Source organism: Panulirus ornatus, chromosome 29 (assembly GCF_036320965.1).
Source record: "Panulirus ornatus isolate Po-2019 chromosome 29, ASM3632096v1, whole genome shotgun sequence".
NCBI classification, from domain to species: domain Eukaryota; kingdom Metazoa; phylum Arthropoda; class Malacostraca; order Decapoda; family Palinuridae; genus Panulirus; species Panulirus ornatus.
The window spans coordinates 15,479,997-15,501,721 of NC_092252.1; the positions used below are offsets into that span (position 1 = coordinate 15,479,997).

At 46.5% G+C, this 21,725-nt stretch overlaps 1 protein-coding gene across 2 annotated transcripts in view; it reads right to left on the reverse strand.

Moving 5' to 3' along the window:
• LOC139758144 (adipokinetic hormone/corazonin-related peptide receptor variant I-like) overlaps positions 1-21,495 on the reverse strand; it is a 55,268-nt gene extending 33,773 nt beyond the window's left edge. Inside the window, exon 1 of one of the 2 annotated variants that reach the window (XM_071679295.1) lies at positions 21,347-21,495. The gene's annotated coding sequence lies outside the window, so the exon portion shown is untranslated. Of the gene's footprint in view, positions 1-20,905 lie in introns of both variants that reach the window. The other variant, XM_071679294.1, reaches the window with a different exon arrangement.
• Between the last annotated feature and the right edge of the window lie 230 nt (positions 21,496-21,725).

Here is a 21,725-nt window from a genome sequence, read left to right on the forward strand (position 1 = left end):
TATTTGTGGTAGGTTTGTGTATCTATGTTTGTGTGTTGTAATTATATATATATATATATATATATATATATATATATATATATATATATATATATATATATATATATATATATATATATATATATATATATATATATATATATTAATCAACCTTCCCCGATTGGAGGATGAACACCTGGGCTAGGTGTGGACCGACTGCCGGGCCGAAATAGGAACTCAAGCGGGGTCTTGTGGAAATCATGGTCAGCGACGCTTCCCAGTACTGTGTGTGTGTGTGGAAATACAAGATGGCTTCACGTCGCATACAACGATGAAACAAAAGACGGACATGCCTCTTCCTCACCTCGACTGATTTACAATGTCGCACCATCACGTCCTTCTTTAATGCCTCCCGCCTCCATCTCCTTTGCATACACATCGAACACAGCCTGTGGTCGCGGGGGGTTTAAAAACGCTTGACCGAACGGTCGCCACACCAGCTTTAAGCCAGGAGGGCAGAACATCAAATGAGTTCAGATGTTCGTGAATCAATGTTAGAATAGGAAGACAAGATTCAAAAATTGATCAAAATGTACTCTATGGTTCAAATCTGTACCATCTCTACTGTATATCGAGGTCTTAGAAAGTGATTTTGATATTGCTATTGAAAAATATCAACCTACATTTCATAGGGAAATAGAAAGCGTACCATTCCTTCGGATTTGCATATCCTTACTATGAGGAAAAATACATTATGGAGAAAGAGGCAAAACTGAACCAAACTGTGGGTTTTGTCTTACCAGAAGGCAGCATTCGAAGTCAAACTGTGACATGGAGGTAGATGATGCTCTTAGCCACTATTGGCGAATGTGAAGAGAGAAACATGCCGAGGTAAAAGTAAAATTTTGGACTGAAGAGATAAGGACCACATGTCCTTATCTTGAATTCCAGACAGAGAGGCCATATGGCCATATGCCCATGTATGAGGGAGGTGCGTACCATTATGGCAGCGGGTTATAATGGAGAGTAGGGAGACTAAGGAAGTGGAGAGTGAGAAAGGAAGACTTGAAAGGGACAGATAACTAGAATTAGAGTTGTGATCTGGATCCCAACCCCAGTTATGGTGGTGTCCTCGACTCGCAGTCCCAGCTGCTAGACTCAGTCACAGCTGCTAGACTCGCAGTCCCAGCTGCTAGACTCGCACTCCCAGCTGCTAACTGCACACGTCTCAACGCTAGCTGAATTAACTATAGGGTCCCCAGCTCTCGCTCACTATAGCAGCTTTGAGCTGATAACCTTGAGAGTTAACGAGAATAGCGTGCAAATACGTGAAACCCAACTTCTCAATAGAAAAGAAGAATATACCTGAAGAAGGAGACGAAGGCCACCTGCCAAGAACTGATATAAAATCTTCGAGATTAACTTTCCCTTTTTTTCAATCTTTTGCGTTTGACGGACGTCGAAGAACCTCAGAGTGATGGCATGTTTTATGGAGCATCTGACAACTTTTCTTAATGAAGCTAATCAGGGCTTTTGATGGCGTGGGGCATCTGGTGAGGGAAGGGTTTGAGGAGGCGTGGGGGAGAGTTTGAGTCTTCTCGAGGTTATGTGGACTTCTTTAATTCCCTTGGTTGGTGAGTTAGACTTTTGTTCCAAAGTCTTAAGAGTTTTCTTGTGGGTTTCCCCTGCCTCACTGGGTTCGTGTGGTGCATTCCTTCCCACACTTAGCTTGAGGTCTAATGATCATAAGATCTCCAAGGCATGTAATTCGGCTCCAAACACCAAAACAAATAATCTTCGTTTCTTTCCAACTAATTTTTCTTTCTCTCCGTCTAGACTCTAGCTGCCATCTCAGCCCAACGAGGTCATATAGATCGAGTCTTATGATCGCCATAAAATTCGCCCCAAAACTCTATCAAAAGTACAGTGGACACAGTCCCAAGTCCTGAGATCAATTCCATGGGCGTCCCCAGATGTGTCTACAAGTGCAAGGCCACGTAAGGATTCTTCTGCTTCAGCTACGTGTCGAAGGAACGAACTCTTATGAAGCTTCAGATTAGGTCGAAGAGCAGATAGGCAGATAGATGGTTAGATAGAGAGGAAGGGAGGCGGGGAGACGCAGAGGGAGTTCCTGCCTACCTACACACGAATGCCTGCGTCGAGACTGTGTCCTGAGGTGTGTGAGAGAGAGAGAGAGAGAGAGAGAGAGAGAGAGAGAGAGAGAGAGAGAGAGAGAGAGAGAGAGAGAGAGAGAGAGAGAGAGAGAGAGAGAGAGAGAGAGAGAGAGAGAGAGAGAGAGAGAGAGAGAGAGGTAAGCAGGACTGGCCACAGGTCCTGATGGCAGCCATAAGGGGCCAGGAAAGATAATGCCACAGTCAAACTTTACATGACCCGTGAGGCTGCGAGGGAACTGCGAGTACAGGCAGCTGAAGGATAAGGCAAGAGTCTGCTACTGATCTCAACCTCATTTCCTTTCACATTTTCGCGAAGTAGTGTCAGGAACACAAGAACAATGGCCTACTTTGTACACATCTACTCTCAAGCAGTTACTTATCATGATCCGAAACCAAAGACTACCATCCACAACAAAACCTCCCACACTGCTCTAAGGCTTACCTTAAGTGCTTCATATGAACGGCTCTTCACCCCCCATATAGCACATCTCTCCCATGCCCACCTGCAGCACACTGTGCCGGGCCAGCCACCTGGGCCACACCAGCCGCCTCCCAACCTCCTGGACATTCAAGCCATGACACCTGACAGTTTTCCTTACTCCTTCCTCAAGTCTCCCTCATTGCTCTCGCCTTCCCCACTTTCGACTCAGATCCTCTTTTTTCAATCTCTCTTCGCTCATCCCCAGATGCCTAAACCTGACCCGCACACTCTGGTCCACCAGCCGGATCAGAGTGAGCTTACTGCTGTACCTTTTTCTGACAACACTGTGGACCTGCCTCGCATCACATATCCCCCAGACGCGTATTTCCAACACGTCCACTTTCTTCTTGTCGTTTGAATTCAATGCCTTAAACCGCAGGGACTCCTGTATCTTCAACGACTCCACTTGCGCCAGCTCTTTCCCACCTAAAATCACGCTCAAACAGTCTTTCTTCACCTCTCATCTGCATCTCCTTACACAACTCTCGTATCAGCTTTCAACTTCGATCTTGTACACACACTTCCAAAATCCGACACTGGTCGTTGGAGTTCCGCTTCAGACGCTGTCATCCAAGGTACATTATCTGCACCCAGCTGCTACTTCAAGAGCCTTGCATGTGTCTCTCTGATAAAATGATTAAATAGCCATGGAGACATCACATGCCCTTGACGCGGACCTATCTTTACCTGGATACACTCGCCCCTGCTCTCTTCCTATCCACATACACCCGGTTCAAACTCCTGACTGCATTCGGTAACTTTCCATTTCCCTCCTAGTTACAAACATTCAACCCATGATGGGTCTCTGAGTGAACACTTTGCATGCCAAAAATGCTAACTTCTCAGCGAAGGAGACCCATCATATATCAGGTTCCCAGCTGAGCATTTCTCATACGAAAAAGAAAAATCCTCATAGTTACAGAGATCCATCGTTTACGATACGTTGTTGCATACAGCAACCTCAAGGAAGCTAGGTTATTCCTCTGCTTCAGGTTTGAGCGTTAGAAATGTTATCCTTTACCACCTCAATGACTGAAGTGTTGCGCGCGCGCGCGCGCGCGTGTGTGTGTGTGTGTGTGTGTGTGTGTGTGTGTGTGTGTGTGTGTGTGTGTGTGTGTGTGTGTGTGTGTCAGACAATATCGTTCCCTTTTGCATAATGTGAACCATTAATGTCAACTCTAACAGCAAAACTTTGTGAATTAGTCTAACAAGGCAGGCCATTATCTCCTCAATTGATCAATTACTCACAAGAACGATTAATCAAACATTTATTCCTTATCTTCTCTTATGGGTCAGCTGAAAGGCCAGGCTCTGCTGGGGTTGATCGATGAATAATGAGGCGAACATCTCTTGTTATTAGCCAAATAAATGTGTCATAAATGTCTTTGTGATATTAAACGAAGCCAACCATGTAATCTCCCTTGGCTTCTGTAGGAATAAGATATTCACACAAAACGTCACCCGAATTAAGTTAAGTTTTCTTTTGTCATCAATTATTGCATCGAGACATTAATGTGTGAGGCGCCATGAATTATCATATATATCATTATCTGATCGCCAGGCTGTAATCACAGCATGTATGACGCCACGAGAGATATTAATAACAGTGCGCTCCTCTCTCTCTCTCTCTCTCTCTCTCTCTCTCTCTCTCTCTCTCTCTCTCTCTCTCTCTCTCTCTCTCTCTCTCTCTCTCTCTCTCTCTCTCTCTCTCATCAGATTCCATACGATCCCTTCCCCTCGCCAGCTGTGAGGCCTTGGACACAGCCTCCGTCACCACCTTTATCTCTGGACATCAGTTGAACGAGCCCCCAACTGCCACAGTTGAGAGGGTTCCCAGCGATGCTGGGCGCCAGATATAGTGTTGGACCACGTCTCAATATGTGCTTAAACATCGGTGAGCTGGGAGTCTCATGCGCCAGCTGGTACTGTTGCTGCGAAGGGAACAGTAGCCAATACTTGACGAACCCAGTTGTGATGTTCATCAGCGAGTGGCTGGAGATCCACTACTCCCTTCCACACACACACACACACACACATACATATCCACCATTTATAAACAGAAATATTTGGATAAAGCCTGATATTATCCTCTGGTGACTCGAGTTTAACATGGTCTTGTGAACTTCCTCTCAAAGAAAGAAAAAAATAAACAAAGGAGAAAATGTTGTCTGGCTGGGGTTCAGTTAGGCTGAGGTGGAAACAAATAGTCAGTTTGTGCTTTCGTTTCTGTAAATAAAATCGTTTTAATTTTTTTTTTTTTCTGTCTAGAGCAATCCAGTTCCTGCCATTTTCATGTAAACTTCGCAATTTTAGAATTAGTGAAACAAACTGAGAGAAAACGGGTGTAATTACAATGAATCCCAAAATTGTTCATCGATTCAACTCACGGGGAAAAAAAAATACCGTGAATTGGCCTCAAATTCTCTGTATAAACTATATATCCTTTTTTCCATGGTATTGGTCGATTTGAATTTCGTTCCGCTGCCCCAATCGCAGTGCATAGCAACGAGACATGATCCTATACCGAACTGATGGGCAGTAACATAAAATGTCCCTCTGTATAAAACAGATAACCGCTCTTCATGGTGCTCGCTGGTAACCATCGAATTTTCGTTCATACCGACTCGAACACAGTGAGTATTATATCATCCCAAACCTCACCATGCAACTACCATGTGGGTCATGACACACTGGTTGGCCTTGATCCTCGTAAAGGAAAGCCATTGAGAAATGGTGAGACTGAGAATCCACTCTCTTGAACGACTCGAGTGAAGAGGAAAATTTCCATCTTTTTTACGACTTGATGTCATGAGACCAAATCACATCCCCTTGTTACCTCTCATGGTTCGTAATGAGAGTCAGTGTTGAACTCTCTCCCCTTCATGGCTGTGCAAACCTTGAAATCCATCCATGATCTGTGGATCACCCGATCTCAATGAATATCAATATCAATCCCTTCACTTCCCTGTAAGTGACACCAAGACGCGTCGGTTCGTAAGCAAGGTAACTTCTCGTCCACCAGGTCATGCGAACCGAGGCAAGGCAGCAGCAAGTGTGTTTTGCTGCTGCAAGAAGTGTTGTGCACTGAGACGGGGCAAGACCATCGTCCAAGGCACAAAGCGGTTTGCCCCTGAATGCTGGAAGCTAATCCGATTTAAGTTCTCATAACTTACAAGAAGTAATGACTCGAGCGTTTTCATCGCTTCATGTGGCTTCCAGAATCTCTGTGTGGCTTACCCTCAAGGATCCCCAGGCAACGCTTGTGTGTGTGTGTGTGTGTGTGTGTGTGTGTGTGTGTGTGTGTGTGTGTAAAATCTCTGATGGAATAAAATGTCTTTGATTACATTTTTGGAAGAATGATTTCCTAAAGGATTTCATTCTTAGAAAAACCTCTGACCTCTTTTGTTTTTCCTCCCTCCAGCCAGACAGCTGCTCTACCTTCAGCTGGCTCTTTATTTTCGCGTTACGTCTGTTAAACGAGTAATGCTCCAGCGGCGTCGTTAGATAAATATCGACGTTCAATACCGAGGCACATTCAGTTGACGAACAGGTGTTACCCGGGAGTAAGTTTGCCCGAGCAAACGAGAGAGAGAGAGAGAGAGAGAGAGAGAGAGAGAGAGAGAGAGAGAGAGAGAGAGAGAGAGAGAGAGAGAGAGAGAGAGAGAGAGAGAGATTCCACTTGTGTATAGCACCTAAACTTTAAGACTGCCTCGAATTCACAAACAGTTGCAGAGTTTTCTAAATCCGTCCCAATTATATTTTCCTGCGCTTAAGGGGTCGCAAGACGCAAGCTGTACTCGTAGAAGATATGGCCGGGGGCTCACTCCTGACGAAGGACATCCTCCTCCTCCTCCTCCTCTTCCTCCTCCGTCTCCTTCTCCTCCTCCTCCTTCAGATGATGCGAAGGCTCAAGCAAATGCTATGATAAAGATGGGAGGTACCTCGATATCTCAGGCTATGGGAGAGGATATTACTCATCGTGGAGTTAGCAGCAACGGTAGAATCCATCAGAGGACTCACGTACTCACCACATAGCTAGGTTGAGAGACTAACAGGGTTACGAGCACTTGGCTTCATGAGTTCACGTGAGTTTGCTCCTCGCACCGAGCGCGCCTTCTATGTAATCCTTTACACATGACCCCAGTACAGTTCATGTGACTAGAAATATACTTAATTGTATCTCATTTGTATCGAATGTGAGGCGTTACAAGTGCCTCTCTTTTTTTCCAAGGCCGAATGACTATTGCTATGTTGGCTCACCTGGAATTCGAAGCGGATTAAATGAAGCTCCAGTTGTTTTTCTTCAAAAGCTTTGATTGCGTCTGTTCCGAAGCTTTGTCTGTATCTGTTCCGATGCTTTGGCAATTTCTGATTCGAAACTTCGACTACATCTGTTGTAAAGCGTCGACTGTTTCATCTTCAGCTATCGTGTATCATTTGAAGCATTGTTTTACTAGCAATATGGCTCAGTGAAGCTTCGATTCACCAATTTCGCCCTTTCCCTCACCCTGCTCCAGGTGGCCGCTGCTGGCGACGGTAACAGGCAGGTGTGGCAGATAACAAGCTCCTCCATGAGACCCTCTTTACTCAAAGGCTTGGTCCAATGCTTCCCTGTTCGCCGACCCTCCTGAAGCATTGGTCCCAAACTCGCAGTTTATTCCTTAATTAACGTTAAGTCTAATGTGGGTTGTGTCATTCTTTCCTTTCGACTTGATTCTGACCATCCGAACCTCCATATTACGGCTTTCCTGGAGCACGGACCCCTAAGAGCACGGTCTTCCTAAGGCACGGACCCCCCTAGAACGCGGCTTTTGTAACGCATGGGCCCCTAGGAGCAAGGCTTTCCTAGGGTACGAACGTCTCAGGGCAAAGCATTCCCTGGACATGGACCCTTCAGAGCATGGCTTTTAAAGGGCATGGACCCCCAGGGGCACGGATCGCTTGGGGCACGAAGACCTCAGGGAAAAGGCTGTCCTAGGCCACAAAATCGTCATTGAAACGCTTTCTCAAGGCATCTGACACCCCTTCTCAGGCAATCCTCTTCTCTCAGGGGCACAGCCTCCAAAGGGCACAACACAAGCCCAAACCTCCTTAGTTTACGACCTTCTCAGGGCACTGCTGCCTCGGCGGACGACGTCCTTAGGGCAGGACAGGTGGTGCTGAGAGGTGGTACGCAATCATGTAGGGAAGCAGCTGGGCCAATATTGGCATTATTGGAGGCTGCAGCTGCGTCGTCACCCTTGAGAATAATCTAGCAAGACAAATAACATACACACATGCCACGTAATTACAGTTCTCCCTTGTTGTTCTCGCTTTAATGTTCTACCGTTGATGCTGTTCTACCTTGTTCTTCTAATGTTCTTCCTAAGTGTTTCTAGTCCTTGGTTGTTCTAGTGTTCTCTCGTTTTGCTACACTCCCCCTGGTTCTATAGTCAGAGTGTTCTGACATTGTTGATGCTCTATTTCGTTCCTCTGATGTTCTCCCTGTTCAGGTCCTCCCTTGGTGTTCTAGTCTTCGTGTTCTACCAGTGTTGCTACTTTGTTCTTCTGGAGTTTTCTCTAAGTATTACAATCCTCCCTTGGTGTTCTAGTCTTTGTGTCCACAAGTCGTGTTGCTGTTCCTTGTTGTTTTCATGTTCTCTTTCAGTGTTTCTGTTCCCCTTTTGTTCTACCTCTCTAAGTGCTGGTGTTCGTCCTCCTCGTCGCTGTATTAATCGTCCTTGTCGCTGCAGCTGTTGTTGTATATCATAAAGTTGTCGATCCTTTCATGTGACACTAATTCAATGTCATTTCATCATTTTCCTTTCTTCTTTTTCTTTCCTTTATTAATAAATCGATGGTCAAAGAACGGGAAGAATATCATCATGCAGATATCGCCATGCATAAGTAATGAGGATACGAGGGATGCCAACCTTTGTCTCACTCTTCCAGCAGGAGGAGGAGGAGGAGTCCAGCTGCGAGGGATGGCAAGCCTCGTTCACCTCTCCAGCAGGAGAACACGTCCAGCTGCGAGGGGTGGCAAGCCCCGCTCACCTCTCCAGTGGGAAGAGGCGTTCAGCTGCGAGGGGTGGCAAGCCTCGTTCACCTCTCCAGCAGGAGAACACGTCCAGCTGCGAGGGGTGGCAAGCCCCGCTCACCTCTCCAGTGGGGAGAGGCGTCCAGCTGCGAGGGGTGGCAAGCCCCGCTCACCTCTCCAGCAGGAGGACACGTCCAGCTGCGAGGGGTGGCAAGCCCCGCTCACCTCTCCAGTGGGAAGAGGCGTTCAGCTGCGAGGGGTGGCAAGCCTCGTTCACCTCTCCAGTAGGAGAACACGTCCAGCTGCGAGGGGTGGCAAGCCTCGTTCACCTTTCCAGCAGGAGGACACGTCCAGCTGCATGGGGTGGCAAACCTCGTTCCCCTCTCCGTCAGGAAGCCACGTTGGGAATCTTCCGAAAAAGAGAAAGAGGATATTGTTCGATACCCGGCAATCTTGGAAAAAGAGCAAGTTATAACCAAGGAGCCAGCATGGTTTATAACGAAAGCAGGACATTACGGCAGGTTGTATATCTATGTGGATGTATGTGTGTACGTGTGTATGTGTGTGTGTGTGTGTGTGTGTGTGTGTGTGTGTGTGTGTGTGTGTGTGAGTATGTGTGTGTGTGTGTGTGTGTGTGTGTGTGTGTGTGTGTGTGTGTGTGTTTGTAGTGCTAAGCTCTTACTTAATCCCGTTAGAACGACGGTACGACCTTTGAGTACAACGGTGCAACCAATGAGCACGACGTACGACCCTTGAGCGAATCGGTGCAACCCTTAGATTTGCTATACCATCTCTCTCTCACTTACAGATAGCACTGACGCACAGATATCCCTGACGTACAGATAGCCCTGACGTACAGATAGCCCTGACGTACAGATAGCCCTGACGTATAGACACAAACCCTTACCACATACACCCTGAGAATAGCAGAGACAGACAGTTGAGAACATTGATGGAAGCAAGAGGAGTAGAATATAATTCCCAGCGCTCACACGGATCCCTTGGGTCAGAGAGACACCTAAATAAGTAACTGGCATTTTCCCAGGACAGGAGAGTGGAGTAATTCTGGCAGACTTACAGTTCTCAGATGGAGAATCCTTGCCCCTCTGGGAATAGGGAGGAAGAGGGTCGGTCTGGGCGGGTGTGGGAGGGTTGAAGGTGTAGCCCAGGATTAATTACCTCGTTCTTTTAGCTTATCAAATGCATAGCTCCGACGCGAGAAATGTTCCCATGGACTTGGGAACTGTCATGAACTTGAGACAGAGGGACTTAATTCTTGCAAGAGGAGAGTATTTAAGAGGGACCTCTTGCCGCTAGGAAGATATCTGTTAACGGTAATGTGTCTCTTCGTTTTGCTGCCACAACGAATAAATCCGGAGGTCCGTGGCGAACGCTAGCATCCAGCAAAATGTGTAAGGAAAGAGAATAAGATTTTTCTTCACTACATTTTCAAGATATACGCGACTTGGAGATCCAGTCAATATATTTTACTGGAAAGCCCAAACACTTCTGGAGGCACATAATTCTGTATTAAAAAGAATACGAAAAGCTATATCTTTCTCTTTCTTCTATTTTTAAGAAAAAACCCTAAACGTTCCATTAGGTTTCCCTCCTCTTCCACCCTCCCCTCCGGTGTCTTCACTCGTAACGAGATGAAATGAGAAACGTAGGAGCAGTTTATTGGATCGTTTGACCTGGTGTAGGTAGGGTCAACCTGCTCTGAGCGAAAGGCCTGACGTAAAACGTTGAGGGAAATTGGATAAATGCACTTCAAACGTGCTGTCGGATCCATCCATTATCCTCCCAGACTCTCAACCCAAATGTTTGCTGTGTCGTGATTATCATTTGACGATGATGCTCGAGAGGGAAAAGAATTTTCCTTCACCGTTATTCTACAACTGTTTCACACACGTGGCTTTATCATATACCTGCAAGACACACACACACACACACACACACACACACACACACACACTTGATCCATCCAACTATTCTCAAACCTAGATGCTATATATTCGAAGGAGCCAACGTGGGTGACAGAGAAGAGCAATACTCCGCAGTCATGGTCATCCCTGGGGAAAGGTCAATAGGGATGAGGAGATGAGACATGCAGCGAGGATTAGCTGGAGCTCTTCAGGTGTCTGTAGACCTGACTCTTCAGGTGTCTATAGACCTGACTCCTCAGGTGTATATAGACCTGACTTCTCAGGTGTCTGCAGACCCGAATTGTCAAGCTGGATGGCTTGCAGGACGAGATGGAGACAAAAGAATTCCATAGCTTTGCAGTTCGAGAGAAGGAATCACACACCTCAGCTGCTAATCCTCGTGTAGAAGATCTCCTCACACAAACTATAGGAAGCAGCAGCAGCCCGACGCGTGCCACAGAGTCCACGTCCTTAGGGCTGAGACACACACAGGCAGCTCGCGGGGAGAAGTGGTCGAAATAATATCTGCACAACAGAGGGAGGGAAGCAACAACTTGGAGGACAGAAGGGATGGGTCGTGGTTGACCAAGGTCAACTGGTTTGAATATATCATCGCATCGTTTTGTCTGGACTTCAGGATGGACACGTCTATTGGCTTTCCCTGTGGGATTAGCGTAGTTAGAATATATATCATTTTTTTTTTTTACCTTAATCTATTATTCCATAGGAAAAATGGAAATAGGAAAGTAAAGCAGTCGGCAAAATAACATTTGACCCATGGTGGCCGATTAGTCGGCAAAATAATAACCCCTGCCACGTAGAACCAGATTTCAATAAGAGCTCCCCCCCCCCCCCCCCCCCTCATCCACAGGGGCAGAAATTATACATGTGACAGATGTGACAATGGAGAGGAGAGAGAGAGAGAGAGAGAGAGAGAGAGAGAGAGAGAGAGAGAGAGAGAGAGAGAGAGAGAGAGAGAGAGAGAGAGAGAGAGAGAGAGAGCCCTGAGCAGCTGGGAGACCGAGAGATCAAATGAGGAGGGCGGATAAGGTCCAGCAGAGAGATGATGGTTGGCTGTGAGATCATGTGTGCATGTTGCAGAAGGGGATTGTATCTGGCTCCTGCAGGCGTCCTGCCTTCTCTGACAGGGAGGCGCCGTGGCCCATTCCCTCTGAAGATATCTTCGTCTGTGCCTCCAGGGGCGCCGCGCAGACTCCAAAAAAAAATATCCTATTATTCAGCCTTGCCTCCGTTGTCTGTGTGATATGGACTCTAGCGAATCATTGCTCTGTGCTGTCGATTTTCGTCATCGCATACTGGATCATTAGGGGAACGCTCGGAGCATCACGAAGAAAAGGGGGTTCAGATACCACGTCTCGACTGTACGTGCGGACGTCATCCCTGTCACACAGTGAACACGAGACTCGTTACTGTGAGATCAGATGGTCATTTGTCTCACTGAAGCACAGGCCATACAAATGACACACACACACACACACACACAAACACGCACGCACACACACACACACACACACACACACACACACACACACACACACACACACACACACACACACACACACACACACGCATATGTACATATAAAGACAATTACTCCCCACACACAAACACGTCCATACACATATACTCACAAACATACATATGTGCATAGATTTTCATACACATACGACACACACACACACACACACACACACACACACACACACACACACACACACACACACACACACACACACACACACACAGTCCGTGTGCGTCTGCTGTCGCACTACAGGAATGATTTATATATTATATATAAATCCTACATCAGAGATGATGTTGCGTGTATATACCCTGATCACAGTGTGTGGATGATATGTTCAGGGTGTTGCATGCTTGTATCTATATTACTTTAAAACTACAAAGGCCATCTGACTCACCCACGACCGCTTCTCACACACTTCCTGTAGGTGGCTCCAGAGGGGACAAGACCTGCTGGTACGTGTCCGCCTATTTGTACGAGGGATCAAGACCTCAGGAACCACCTCTCACATGGGTACATGACTTCGTCAGCCTCGTCACCTTCGTCAAGAGCCGGGGATCACGTCATGTGATCTTGTATGTTATCTTAGGAATCTTTGTGGAGATTGTACCGTGGTGTTCTACCTTCCTGCCTCCGTACACGTCCCGGATCGTTACGACTCTCACGTAAAGGGCGTCCCTGGGGGCCCATCTGTTGCTTCAGGTCCTCATGGACGGTCGTATATGTTTAAGGGTGAAACGTGTGCTCCCCCAGTCTGTCTCTCCTGGCCACTGTCACAAAAGCTTTTTCTCGTCAGTCTAGTCCAAGCAGATCTGACACAAGCAGAGAGAATAGCATTGTATGTGTGTTTGTACGTGTGTGTGTGTGTGTGTGTGTGTGTGTGTGTGTGTGTGTGTGTGTGTGTGTGTTTAGATCTCCAATGAAAATATTTCCTGTAGAGTTTTGTGTCAGTTTAGGACCTAAGTTGTGTCTGTGGGGCTGTAGTGTGTCTAGCTCCTCCTATGATGGGGTTGTGGTGTGTCTAGCTCCTCCTATGGTGGGGTTGTAGTGTGTCTGGCTCCTCCTATGGTGGGGTTGTGGTGTGTCTAGCTCCTCCTATGGTGGGGTTGTGGTGTGTGTAGCTCCTCCTATGGTAGGGTTGTGATGTGCCTGGCTCCTCCTATCGTGAGGTTGTGGTGTGTCCAGCTCCTCCTATGGTGGAGTTGTGGTGTGTCTGGCTCCTCCTATGGTGGGGTTGTGGTGTGTCTAGCTCCTCCTATGGTGTGGTTGTGGTGTGTCTAGCTCCTCCTATGGTGGGGTTGTGGTGTGTCTGGCTCCTCCTATGGTGGGGTTGTGGTGTGTTTAGCTCCTCCTATGGTGGGGTTGTGGTGTGTCTAGCTCCTCCCATGGTGAGGTTGTGGTGTGTCTAGCTCCTCCTATGGTGGGGTTGTGGTGTGTCTAGCTCCTCCCATGGTGAGGTTGTGGTGTGTCTAGCTCCTCCTATGGTGGGGTTGTGGTGTGTCTGGCTCCTCCTATGGTGGGGTTGTGGTGTGTCTAGCTCCTCCTATGGTGGGGTTGTGGTGTGTCTAGCTCCTCCCATGGTGAGGTTGTGGTGTGTCTAGCTCCTCCTGTGGTGGATTTGAGTCTCGGGACATTAGAGCACGCACGGTGTCCTTGCAGATCATCTTGTAAGCAGACGCCGCCGCCTCAGTGAGATGCTCTCGTACCCTTTGTGCCCGCGTTTGACAGCAAGTCTTTTGTGTCTCCTGAGGGTCTTGAACCAGCCGTGAGAAGACTTGTCTTTTGAACCCCGTCGTCCCCAGCAGGGAAAGGATCCTGTGGCCGTACCCTCAGCAGGCGAATCTCTTCTGTGATCACCGAAACCTTATTGCATCCCCACCTACATATGTGATATCTGGCAGGAGCGATCCCGGCTCAGGTTTCTGAAAGGCGTCGAGGAACACTTCGAGTTACCATTACCTCCTACACGGCATTCATCCTCCTGCTGGAGTGTGTGGCCGAACTCATTCCTCATCTAATGCTCAAGTCGAAGTTTCCGAGACAAGAAACCCATCTTAGCCATAGGGTGAGATGAACCACCTGGTCACTTGGGGACCAGGATATCTCCATGCAGTGAGGAGTCTTTTTACCGTGAGAGTAAGACAGATGTGCGAGTAGGATGGGAGGAGGGTGAGTGGTTTCCTGGCGAGGGGTAAGTCTGTATCAATGATATATGATGTTACCTCGACTTTTCGGTCTTATTTATGGACGGGGTGATTAGGGACGCTAATGCAAGGCGGTTCTTGGGGTGAGGGGCGGATCTGCGGTGTCCTTGGAGAGAGAAATAGATAGATAGATAGGTGGAGAGAGAGAGAGAGAGAGAGAGAGAGAGAGAGAGAGAGAGAGAGAGAGAGAGAGAGAGAGAGAGAGAGAGAGAGAGAGAGAGAGAGAGAGACACCATGGGAGGTACATCAGTCGCTGTTTGCGTATGACACGGCTTCGGTGGCATACCTCCCTGGGAGAAATTGCAGAAGCTGGTGACGGAGTTAGGGGAGGAGGAGGAGTGCGTGAGATATGATTAGTAAATGGAAACAACACAAAGGTGAGGATGTGCTAAGGAGGTGAGATGAGACAGGATGGTTTATGTTTAAGTGAGGGAAAACGTAATGGGAGACGTAGGGTGTTTAAGACACTTAGGAGCGGACGTGCTGATGGAACGATGGAGACTGAGGTGAGTCATAGGATGGAAGAGGCTCCTAAGGGACACGACTGCATTAAGATAAGCGTGTGAGGAGGAGCCATTGCTCTTCATACCAAATATAAGTATGTTTGAAGGTACATTATTTCCGGACAGTGTTGTATGATAGTGAGTCTTGGTCCTTGAAAGTGAAGGAAACGAAGAATAAAGACGTTGGAAATGAAATGCTTAAGTAAGAGGAACAAGAACGAATACAATTTTTAGTCGAGTAACCTCCACATTCCAGCGGAATCCATCACTTACCTGCTTCTGTTTGTAGCGCAGCCCCTGAAGCCGCAGGGTTATATATAATCATTATATTGACCTAGAATTCACGAGGTCATGCCGTGTATACGACGGCGTAAAGTGGATCAACACTTCACACCTCGATCAAAGTGACGCACAGGATCTATGATTCGTCCTTCTGTGGGTAAATGGTCGAACGTCATAGCTCTCCTTCAGGCTCTGAGTTCGATCAGGCCACGTACGAAAGAGAGAGAGAGAGAGAGAGAGAGAGAGAGAGAGAGAGAGAGAGAGAGAGAGAGAGAGAGAGAGAGAGAGAGAGAGAGAGAGAGCTGGCTCACAGGCCATGAACAAAGACTGACTCACCCACGTCACACATCACTCATCTTGCCCCACTCATCACTGGGGAAAAACCAAAAGTCCCGCAAATGTGCAGATCATCTATAAATCGTACGAGAGAAAAGGAAGAATGAAAAATCCAAAGAAAAAATGACTTACTTGCAACGTAATCCAATATATAATCCGCTCCCCAAAAAAGGTGAAAGACAACTTAAGAGACAGATTACTACAGAGGAACGTATACATATGACATTAGATGACAGCAATAAAATCTGAAATCTCCTAAATAGTGAAAGGAATGAGGGGAAAAAAAAGAAAAGATTGAGCTGCACTGAATACCCATGACATTTCCCAAAGATATGTATTCTTACTTTTTTTTCTCCTAACGCTACGTGAGCGAAAAATATTCGCTTGCGAGAATATTCACTCGTCTTTTGCACAATAGAGGTATGACTTGTGGACAAGACCTGGGCGTCTTGGTTCACTGTGACAAGGGGGTGAAAAAAGAAAGACGAGGTGAAAATTGCATGCATTGGCCAATATGCAAATGAGATACATGAGTTCACGAGGGGGACATGGGCTTTGTATATATGGGGATTAAGAATACTTCCCACGTATTCCCTGCGTGTCGTAGAAGGCGACTAAAAGGGGAGGGAGCGGGGGGCTGGAAATCCTCCCCTCTCGTTTTTTTTTAAATTTTCCAAAAGAAGGAACAGAGGGGGCCAGGTGAGGATATTCCAAAAAAGGCCCAGTCCTCTGTTCTTAGCGCTACCTCGCAAACGCGGGAAATGGCGAATAGTTTAAAAAAAAAGATATATATATATATATATATATATATATATATATATATATATATATATATATATATATATATATATATATATATACACACACACACACACACACAAACACGAACAAAATGCATATGAACGCGCACCTTCATAGAACATGCAAACCTCCAACAGCCAGGATCGAACCCGGGACCCCTGTGCAACAGGCGGGTGCGCTACCGCTAGGCTACAATCATAGCTTAGCGGTAGCGTTCCCGCCTGTTGCACAGGGGTCCCGGGTTCGATCCTGGCTGTTGGAGGTTTGTATGATATATATATATATATATATATATATATTTATATATATGTATGTATATCTTTTTTTTTGCCATTTCCCTCGTTAGCGAGGTAGCGTTAAGAACAGAAGACTGAGCCTTTGAAGGAATATCCTCACTTGGCACACTTCTCTGTTCCTTTTTTTGGAAAATTAAAACGAGAGGGGAGGATTTCCAGCCCCTCGCTCCCTCCCTTTTTAGTTGCCTTCTACGACACGCAGGGAATACGTGGGAAGTATTCTTTCTCTCGTATCCCCAGGAATGATATATATATATATATATATATATATATATATATATATATATATATATATATATATATATATATATATATATATACATATATATATATATATATATATATATATATATATATATATATATATATATATGTATATATATATATATATATATATATATATATATATATATATATATATATATATATATATATATATATATATATATATATATATATATATATATATATATAATGTTTACTTTACAAGTTATTAAGGAGATCAAGCAAAGGAGTAACTTCACAGAACATAAGCCTCCAGCGGCCAGTGGCAATGATTACTGTGCGGATGATCTGGGTATATTACCTCCTCAGCGGCGGCTGGTGTGAAGCCAGGAACCACGGGGAACCGGGCCAGGAACCAGGCCAGGAACCACGGGGAACCGGGCCAGGAACCAGGCCAGGAACCACGGGAAACAGGGCCAGGAACCAGGCCAGGAACCAAAGGAAACCGAGCTATTAACCACGGAGAACCGGGTTAGGGACCAGGCCAGAAATCACGGGGAACCGGGCTACAAACTACGGTGAGCCGGGATACCAACCACAGGGAACCGGGCTAGGAACCACAGGGAACCGGGCTACGAATTACTGGTGTAAGACTCCTTTCCGTCCAGTACCAACAGGTAATCACAGATACGTAATTACCCAGAGGTCTGCTCCATCATCATATCCTTCAACTGTCGTCTCCTCTTGTCCTTAAAACCTCCCGTTCTCCTCACACAATAGACTGGATGCAGAGCTGGACTTGCAAGTTTGTTTTCGGTTCCCTCTAACGCCACGTATCACCACGCTGGTCCTCCCACCTCACTCCAACCATCACACGCCCTCGCGCGACAGTTTGGGAAGAAGCTACTGCACAATCATCCTCCTCCCTCCCTACTCCTTGCCACCGTCACCTCTTGTCCTCCTTGATCCCTCGTCCCCGAGTTGCGGTTCGGCTCTGCAGTTGCATCGAACTTATAATGAGTTCGTCCACACCGGTGAGGGATCAAACCGCAATCCTTCAGTAGACTGCCACACCCTTAGTGGTGGAGAGGCTGTCTGTTTAACCCCTTCATCTCACACGTCATCCAGCCCCTCTCTACTGTATGTAGTGCCTTTATATCTTCACCACAGCCCTTGGCTGCAGGTCATTTGATAGAATATCAATAATTATCAGTATTAGTTATCACTGCCGGGAACGGAAGACGGTGAACGGTGCTGTGCAAGAGAGAGAGAGAGAGAGAGAGAGAGAGAGAGAGAGAGAGAGAGAGAGAGAGAGAGAGAGAGAGAGAGAGAGAGAGAGAGAGAGAGAGTCGTGTGTTGGATAGCGCCTTGTCTTAATCTTTCCTTCTCTCAAGCAAAATCATAATATATGCAAGTGAGCCAGGTCCTAGGGCTGCTACCATCTTAGACTGAGGTCCTGCGATCTTAAACTCTCTGGTTATCTAGAATTTCCTAAGTCCTGGAGCTCCAACATCTATCAGTTCTAAGTCATATGGTTTATAGGAACACCAGAAATGGATTCTAGAACTGTTCGGTGCTTTTGAGTCACAAAAGTGCATGCATTTCTCTTCTTAATGTTCCTGTAGCTGTGATCTCATTTCTCTTGGTTCTGCTCCTACGATGCACAGAACAAGTAAAGACAATAGACACTGGGGTGGAATACACACGAACGTCTCTAACTCACAAGAAAAGCTGTCTTACGTCCCCCAGAACTACGACAGCTTCTACAAGACCTGAGCAACGTTGACGGCAGGGACGTTAAGAAGAAAGGGATGCACGCAAGTTGTTGTTATTGTATTCAGTTGGTATCGAACGCTTGTTTTTCGAGCCATCCAGCCAGACATCACACTACATTCAAGGTAAATACACATATTTACGAAAGAATCCCTTGTTGTTCCAGAGTCCAGGATTCCTGGAACTGTATCCGAAGGCTTGGCGTCTGCTGCCACCTCTAGTGCTTCATTTCGCATCCCAGATGTGGAAGCTCTTCCATGAGATCGAGGACGATGCTATTCCGGCCCGCTGACCCTCCTCCCTACGCTTGCAGATGTTTTCATATGTGACGTGGAACACCAAGCGTTACTGGACAATAGCCATCCTTCTGACTACCTGTTGCCATGTTGATGATCGTCACGTCGACATATGGAATGAAGATCGCCCGAAGAAGAGACTAAACGAAGCTACGGGCAAGAACCTCGCAGTCTGGAGGTTTGCCTATGAGTTGGGTGTGGACACCAGGATCCCTTTCCCTTCTCGAGGCTTCTATAATGGTGAATATGAGACTTGTGTCCATTGTGAGTCTACTGTTTAAGAGCAGGTGTCTGAATGCTGAGAGTGAGTGTACGCGGAGGTGTGAAGTATGATCATAGCCTTTCTAAATCCTTCTTATAGAAACTGTTCATCACAGGACCTCGTCTACCAAAGGAAGTACAATACCCAACAAACTGTATTTAGCAATTAATTCTTTGGATGAGATTATTTATAAAGAGATAAACCTGTTCTTCCAAATGGGCTTTTTAATCAGACGCAGCCGATGACTCCAGCCAGTCGATCAGAAGAACGTGTCTTGAAAGCAAAGATGAATCAGATTCTAACTTGCAGTGTACCTGAATATCGACTCAACGTCATCAGCCACAACGTAAGTGAGAAAAGTACCGGCTACATTTATGGGAAAACAACCTCACACAGAAGACTGATCCGCTACACTTTAGCGATGTAGTTTAGAAGTATTCCTGCCAAGTTATAGGTCGTAACCTTCATAATAGCGTGAATTACAATGGTATAACTCGATCATCATTCAGCTGATGTTTGCAGCCCACCTTCAACACGATGACCTTATAATTTGCATGCAACAACATTGCATCGACTTTACTTCGTCAGCATCTCACTGACAAGGCAAAAGCACTGAAACATCACCACTACCCACCAAGGATACAGACAACCGAACATATGTGTATAAAGGAAACTTTTCCCTCGAAAGATGCAGGATAAGCGAGGACCCTATAGCACAAGCAATTCCCAGAAATCGGCCTCGCTCTTTAACTTCACTCGACCCCACACACGACCCCTACCCAAAGAAGATAACCCACTGAGCTTAACTTCTGCTGCCACTCACAATCATCATCGTCTGCAGGGGAACTTGGAGTCTATACCTAGAGATAACCTTCACTCTCGGTTACCAATATAATACTCCAACTTATGAATCATTCCAGCTGTTCCTGCTTTCTACAGGATGGAACACAGGGTCCTTCTGTAGGAGAAATCATAACACAACGCTACGTTGCTCTCCTGTCATAGAATATAATTCAGCCATGTTCCCTTAGACATTTTCCTCCACATTAAAAGCTAAAAATCATATATACATCTTACCAGTATCATCATCATGATTGATATCATGATCGTTATCATTACTCTCATTAATATCATACAACCCCAGGACTTCCACAGCTGCAAGGTTGCACTCCATGCAGGAGCAGGGAAGTCACGGACTTTCTTAAGCCAAGGAGATCCTCGAAGAGACTGTAACTCTTTATCGTGTGTGGACGATGACACATCCTCGTCGAGGTGGACTTTTCACTCGTGGTGTGACCATAAGCAGGTGGAGTCCGGTAACACACAGACACACACACACACACACGCATATACACACACCTGGCTTAGGTTGGTCTGTGTGTGTGTGTGTGTGTGTGTGTGTGTGTGTGTGTGTGTGTGTGTGTGTGTGTGTGTGTGTGTGTGTACTTGTGTTTATACTCAAGAGTAAAGACATGGTACATTTATACAAAGATAAGAGATGGGGCAACACAAGTGTAAAACACACACACATACACACACACAGGACGTACAGCTACGTGACTTTTACTGGTACGAATATTGCTTTTACATATACACAACTTCACTCCTAAATTCTTAAACATTGCCCCAGCCCAGGCAGGGTCTGTGGCCGGAGGGAAATTGCACACAGCTCTCTGATAAGAACAATATCTGTTTCTCGTTTCCTTCCGAACAAACTTTTCCTATTTTACCGGAGAATTTCCCCCGTAAATTATCTGTTCACTGATCAGATTGAGAAGAAAATCCCCACCACGTTTTGCGTGTACTCACGGCTCTTCAAGTCGTTGTTTTGCCTCCTCGTTTGCTGGTCTAACAACCGTATAACATCCGGGGCTCCGAGCGTTTCGTTGTACCTCCACTTACAACAGATGTTAACGTGAAAAAGTCCCTTTTACACTCTACCTCAGCTATAAAGTAGATGCACTTGTTTTCCGTTTTTGCTGTTTCCTTTGGACGAAAAAGTGGAAATTGATTAATGGTTCATGTATTGTCTTTGGTGAGAGGGACTGAGGACTGGAGGTAAGTCTGTGTTCTGACCTACTCACTTGTTGGAGGTCACCTGCTTCGTGAGGCACCCCAGCAGGAACCACGTCCGAAATCTGGAGGGAAGCGAGACCCCCCTGGCACACGCGAGACACCTGTGAGGGTCTCTTGGGTAGATCGAGACAGTGTGAGACACTAGGAGACACAGTCACCAGACTGGAAACTCACTAGAACACAAGATGAGTGACAGTCGTAACTGAGTCTCGAGACGAGACCCTGGTCTCGTCGCGATCCGGGCAAGCGAGACACGGGGAGACACCACGACAGCCACGTCGCGAGCGAGACGGTGTGAAGCGGGAACACCTGTGTTCTGTCGGTTGTCTGGGAAGGCACTCGACCCGCGCTACGGCTGAACCCGGGGGTGGAGTCCCCGCTGGCCTACGGTTGCCACACGTCGCCACACCCACTCTCTCTCTCTCTCTCTCTCTCTCTCTCTCTCTCTCTCTCTCTCTCTCTCTCTCTCTCTCTCTCTCTCTCTCTCCATAAACTTTAGATTCACCTACGTGGCGTGAATGCCCCACTTCTGGGACACCGGCGCTGGGGAACC